Here is a 6,703-nt window from a genome sequence, read left to right on the forward strand (position 1 = left end):
AAAACAGCGCAGAGATCCTGTGTATCTTTTACCCTGTTTCCCCTAACAATAACATTTTGCAAAACTGTAGTACAGTATCACAACCAGTATATTGACAAATACAGTCAAGACAACATTTCCATCACCTTGAAGATCATTCATGTTGCACTTTTGTAACCACACCCACTTCACTCCAGCCCCCCCACTCCCTGTTTAACTCCTAGCAACTACTAATCTGTTCTCCATTTTTAGGATCTTGTCATTTCAAGAATTTTATATAAATGGAAGTATACAGTATGTAAACTTTTGGGACTGGCTTTTTGTTTTTACTCAACATAATTTTCTGGAGATCCAAGTTGTGTGTATCAATAGTTTGTTCCTTTTTACTGCTATGGTATGGTACCAGTTTATTTAAATTTTCACCCATTGAAGAATATCTGGGTTGCCTCACCTTTTTGTCTATTACAAATAAAGTTGCTATGGAAACTTCTGTAAAATTTTTGTATGAACATAAGTTTTCATTTCTCTGGGATAAATGCCTAGGAGTGCAATTGCTCAGTGCAACTGCCCTATGGTAATTGCATGTTTAGTTTTTTAAGAAACTGTCAAACTGTTTTCCAGAGTGGCTATAACATTTTACATTCCCACCGGTAATATATGAATGATCCAGTTTCTCTGCATCTTAGCCAGCATTTGGTGTTACTACTATTTTTAATTTTAGCTATTCAGATAGACATGTGGTGCTATCTCATTGTGGTTTTAATTTCCACTTCCTTAATGGCTAATAATGTTGAACATTTTTTTCATGTACTTTGCTATCTGTATATCCGTTTTGGTGAAATGTCTGTTCATTTCTTTTGCTCATTTTCTAATTGAATTGTTTGGTGTGTTTTTGTTTTGTTTTGTTTTTGTTTTTTAATGTTATGTTTTGGGATTTCTTTATATATTCTAGATACTAGACCTTTGTCAGATATGTGGTTTCCAAGTATTTCTCTCAGTTTGCAGCTTGTCTTTTATCCTCTTAGAATCTTTTGGAAAACAAAAGTTTTAAATTTTGGTGAGGTACAATTTATCAAGTTTTCTTTTCATATATAGTGATTTTTTAGAAAATTAATTAACTAATTAATTTTTGGCTGCGTTGGGTCTTCGTTGCTGCGTGCGGGCTTTCTCTAGTTGCGATGAGCAAGGGCTACTCTTCATTGCGGTGCGTGGGCTTCTTATTGCAGTGGCTTCTCTTGTTGCAGAGCATGGGCTCTAGGCACGTGGGCTTCAGTAGTTGTGGTTCACAGGCTCTAGAGCGCAGGCTCGGTAGTTGTGGGCTTAGTTGCTCCGCAGCATGTGGGATCTTTCCGGACCAGGGAATCGAACCCATGTCCCCTGCATTGGCAGGCAGATTCTTAACCACTGGGCCACCAGAGAAGTCCCTTAAATATATTGCTTTTGATGTCAAGCCTAAGAACTCTTTGTCTAATCTTAGAACTAAAAAAGATTTACGCCTATGTTTTCTTTTTCTTGGTAAAGGTTTTATAGTTTTCCTTTTTTTTTTTTTTTTTTTATGGTTGGCCTCTCACTGTTGTGGCCTCTCCTGTTGCGGAGCACAAGCTCCGGACGCGCAGGCTCAGCGGCTGTGGCTCACGGGCCCAGCCGCTCCGTGGTATGTGGGATCTTCCCAGACCGGGGCACAAACCCGTGTCCCCTGCATCGGCAGGCGGACTCTCAACCACTGTGCCACCAGGGAAGCCCCCTTATTTTTCTTTTTATAAAGTATTTTAGCTATTCTAATTCCTTTGCCTTTCCATATAGATTTTATTTTATTTTTTAATAGTTAATTAACTAATTAATTAATTATTTGGTTGTGCCAGGTCTTAGTTGTGGCTCACGGGCTCCTTAGTTCCAGCTTGCTGGCTCCGTAGTTGTGGCTCCAGGGCTCCTTAGTTGCGCACGCAGTCTCCTCAGCTCTGGCATGTGAACTCTTGGTTGTGGCATGCATGTGGGATCTAGTTCCCCGACCAGGTATTGAACCCAGACCCCCTGCACTGGGACTGTGGAATCCCAACCACTGCACCACCAGGTAAGTCCCTCCATATAGATTTTAGAGTAATATTGTCTATATTACAGAAAATGTTCTTGGTATTTTAATAGAAATTAGGTTAAATCTGCATTTCAGTTTGTGAAGAATTGATGTTAACAACATTGAATCTTCCAGTCCATGAACACAGTCTTTTTACATTTATTTAAGCCTTTGATTTATTTCATCACTGTTTTGTAGTTTTTTGCGTATGTGTTTTACATATTCTGTTAGACCTACACCTAAGTATTTAATTTTTTTTTTGCACAAGTGTATGTGTTATTGCATCTAAAATTTTGTTTTCCGTGTGTTCATTGCTGATATATAGAAATATTGGGTTGGCCAAAGAGTTCAGTTTTTTCTATAAGATGGCTCTAGTATCTCTTAGTTGTCTTTAACTTCATTCGAAGTTTTGTTTTCGAATTTTGTTAGATTGTATTGTGACAGCTGTCATATCAGCATGCATTTTTTAAAAAACATCAAAATTGGTGAATTTTTGCGTAGCCATTTTAATATTGAAGATGGAAGAAAAAGTGCAACATTTTCGGCATATTATGCTTTAATTCAAGGGGGGTAAAAACGCAACTGAAACGCAAAAAAAGATTTGTGCAGTGTATGGAGAAGGTGCTGTGACTGAATGTGTCAAAAGTGGTTTGTCAAGTTTCATGCTGGAGATTTCTCACTGGATGATGCTACACGGTTGGGTAGACTAGTTGAAGTTGATAGCGATCAAATCGAGACATTAATTGAGAACAGTCAATGTTATACCACACAGGAGATAGCCGACATACTCAAAATATCCAAATCAAGAGTTGAAAATCATTTGCACTAGCTTGGTTATGTTAATCGCTTTGATGTTTGGTTTCCACATAAGTTAAGCAAAAAAAAACCTTCCTGACCGTATTTCCGTATGCGAGTCTCCACTTAAACGTAATGAAAATGTTACATTTTAGAAACAAATTGTGATGGGTGATGAAAAGTAGATACTGTACAATAATGTGGAACAGAAGAGATCATGAGGCAAGCAAAATGATCCACCACCGACCACACCAAAGGCCGGTCTTCATCCAAAGAAGGTGAAGTTGTATATATGGTGGGATTGGAAGGGAGTCCTCTATTATGAGCTCCTTCCGGAAAACCAAATGAGTAATTCCAACAAGTACTGCTCCCAGTTAGACCAGCTGGAAGCAGCGCTAGATGAAAAACATCCAGAATTAGTCAACAGAAAACGCATAATCTTCCATCAGGATAACGCAAGACTGCATGTTTGTTTGATGACCAGGCAAAAACTATTACAGCTTGGCTGGGAAGTTCTCGTTCATCTGCCGTTTTCTTTAATTTTCTTTCTTTTTTTTTTTTCCTTTATTTTTTCTTTCTTTTTTTCTTTTTTTTTTCTTTTTTTAATTTCTGAGATATACATTTTAAAGTAATAACTAGAATTATGACTTATAACATTATACCAGAACATAAGATTTTTAGAACTTTCATGTAATGTCTGAAACATTTATATTAACATATTTCCATACAAGTAACCCAAAGAAAGTTTAGTATTAATTGTCTTTTGTTTGTTTGTTTTTTATACTGCAGATTCTTATTAGTCATCAATTTTATACACATCAGTGTATACATGTCAATCCCAATCCCCCAATTCAGCATACCACCATCCCCACCCCACTGCAGTTTTCCCCCCTTGGTGTCTATATGCTTGTTCTCTACATCTGTGTCTCAATTTCTGCCCTGCAAACCAGTTCATCTGTACCATTTTTCTAGGTTCCACATACATGCGTTAATATACGATATTTGTTTTTCTCTCTCTGACTTACTTCACTCTGTATGACAGTATATCCATCCATGTCTCAACAAATGACTCAGTTTCGTTCCTTTTTATGGCTGAGTAATATTCCATTGTATATATGTACCACAACTTCTTTATCCATTCTTCTGTTGATGGGCATTTAGGTTGCTTTCATGACCTGACTATTGTAAATAGTGCTGCAATGAACGTTGGGGTGCATGTGTCTTTTTGAATTATGGTTTTCTCAGGGTATATGCCCAGTAGTGGGATTGCTGGATCATATGGTAATTCTATTTTTAGTTTTTTAAGGAACCTCCATGCTGTTCTCCATAGTGGCTGTATCAATTTACATTCCCATCAACAGTGCAAGAGGGTTCCCTTTTCTCCACACCCTGTCCAGCATTTGTTGTTTGTAGATTTTCTGGTGATGCCCATTCTAACTGGTGTGAGATACCTCATTGTAGTTTTGATTTGCGTTTCTCTAATAATTAGTGATGTTGAGCAGCTTTTCATGTGCTTCTTGGCCATCTGTATGTCTTCTTTGGAGAAATGTCTATTTAGGTCTTCTGCCCATTTTTGGATTGGGTTGTTTGTTTTTTTGTTATTGAGCTGCATGAGCTGCTTGTATATTTTGGAGATTAATCCTTTGTCAGTTGCTTCATTTGCAAATATTTTGTCCCATTCTGAAGGTTGTCTTTTCCTCTTATTTATGGTTTCCTTTGCTGTGCAAAAGCTTTTAAGTTTCATTAGGTCCCATTTGTTTACTTTTGTTTTTATTTCCATTACTCTAGGAGGTGGATCAAAAAAGATCTTGCTGTGATTTATGTCAAAGAGTGTTCTTCCTATGTTTTCCTCTAAGAGTTTTATAGTGTCTGGTCTTACATTTAGGTCTTGAATCCATTTTGAGTTTATTTTTGTGTATGGTGTTAAGGAGTGTTCTAATTTCATTCTTTTACATGTAGCTGTCCAGTTTTCTCAGCACCACTTTTAAAAAAAAATAAATTTATTTTATTTATTTTTATTTTTGGCTGAGTTTGGTCTTTGTTGCGGTGCGCGGGCTTCTCATTGCAGTGGCTTCTCTTATTGTGGAGCACGGCGCGCGGGCTTCGGTAGTTGTGGTGCACGGTCTTAGTTGCTCCATGGCATGTGGGATCTGCCTGGGCCAGGGCTCGAACCTGTGTCCCCTGCATTGGCAGGCAGATTCCCAAGCACTGTGCCATCAGGGAAGCCCCCCAGCACCACTTATTGGAGAGACTGTCTTTTCTCCATTGTATATCCTTACCTCCTTTGTCATAGATTAGTTGACCATAGGTGCGTGGGTTTACCTCTGGGCTTTCTATCTTGTTTCATTGATCTATGTTTCTGTTTTTGTGCCAGTACCATATTGTCTTGATGGCTGTAGCTTTGTAGTATAGACTGAAGTCAGGGAGTCTGATTCCTCCAGCTCCGTTTTTTTCCCTCAAGACTGCTTTGGCTATTCGGGGTCTTTTATGTCTCCATACAAATTTTAAGATGATTTGTTCTAGTTCCGTAAAAAATGCCATTGGTAATTTGATAGGAATTGCATTTAATCTGTAGATTGCTTTGGGTAGTATAGTCATTTTCACAATATTGCTTCTTCCAATCCAAGAATATGGTATATCTCTCCATCTGTTTGTATCATCTTTAATTTCTTTCATCAGTGTCTTATAGTTCTCTGCATACAGGTCTTTTGTCTCCCTAGGTAGGTTTATTCCTAGGTATTTTATTCTTTTTGTTGCAGTGGTAAATGGGAGTGTTTCCTTAATTTCTCTTTCATATTTTTCATCATTTGTATATAGGAATGCAAGAGATTTCTGTGCATTAATTTTGTATCCTGCAACTTTACCAAATGAATTGATTAGCTCTAGTAGTTTTCTGGTGGCATTTTTAGGATTCTCTATGTATAGTATCATGTCATCTGCAAACAGTGACAGTTTTACTTCTTCTTTTCCAATTTGTATTCCTTTTATTTCTTTTCCTTCTCTGATTGCCATGGCTAGGACTTCCAAAACTATGTTGAATAATAGTGGTGTGAGTGGAAATCCTTGTCTTGTTCCTGATCTTAGAGGAAATGCTTTCAGTTTTTCACCATTGAGAATGATGTTGGCTGTGGGTTTGTCGTATATGGCCTTTATTATGTTGAGGTAGGTTCCCTCTATGCCCACTTTCTGGAGAGTTTTTATCATAAATCGGTAAAAATAGTGGTTAGATGCCACGAAGTAAATGGCAATGCCTTAACTGTATGCGTGTTGTTAGACCCGAAGGCCTCTTCCATCCTTGTCAAGGGGAGTGCTAACCTTCTCTCCTTTCATACAACACCATCCACCATTTTCACGAGACATTGCACCTTCAGATTTCCATTTATTTCGGTCTTTACAAAGTTCTCTTAACGGAAAAAATTTCAGTTCCCTGGCAGATTGTAAAAGGCACCTGGAACAGTTCTTTGCTCAAAGATATAAAAAATTCTGGGAAGATGGAGTTATGAAGTTTCCTGAAAAATGACAGAAGGTAGTGGAACAAAACAGTGAATACATTTTTCAGTAAAGTTCTTGGTGAAAATGAAAAGTGTGGTTTTTATTTTTACTTAAAAACCAAAGGAAATTTTTGGCCAACCCAATATAATAGATTTTTATGTTTATCTTGTATCCTGCAATCTTACTATACTCACTTGTTCTGGGAACTTTTTGTTTTGTTTTGTTTTGCTTTTGGTAGATTCCTTGTAATTTTCTATGTAGAAAATCATGTCATCTCCAACTAGGGACAAATTTCTTTCTTCCTTTCTCATCTACATGCCTTATATTTCCTTTGCTTGCCTTACTGCACTGACTAGCACTTCTAGT

The 6,703-nt window shown here is 37.5% G+C and overlaps 1 non-coding gene across 1 annotated transcript; it reads right to left on the reverse strand.

Annotated features, from left to right (window-relative positions):
* Positions 1-6,056: 6,056 nt before the first annotated feature.
* LOC131751734 (U6atac minor spliceosomal RNA) lies at positions 6,057-6,182 on the reverse strand. Its single transcript, XR_009334295.1, has one exon. It is a non-coding gene; the product is annotated as a U6atac minor spliceosomal RNA (small nuclear RNA).
* Between the last annotated feature and the right edge of the window lie 521 nt (positions 6,183-6,703).

The sequence above is a fragment of the Kogia breviceps genome, chromosome 2, assembly GCF_026419965.1.
Source record: "Kogia breviceps isolate mKogBre1 chromosome 2, mKogBre1 haplotype 1, whole genome shotgun sequence".
Classification (NCBI taxonomy): Eukaryota; Metazoa; Chordata; class Mammalia; order Artiodactyla; family Physeteridae; genus Kogia; species Kogia breviceps.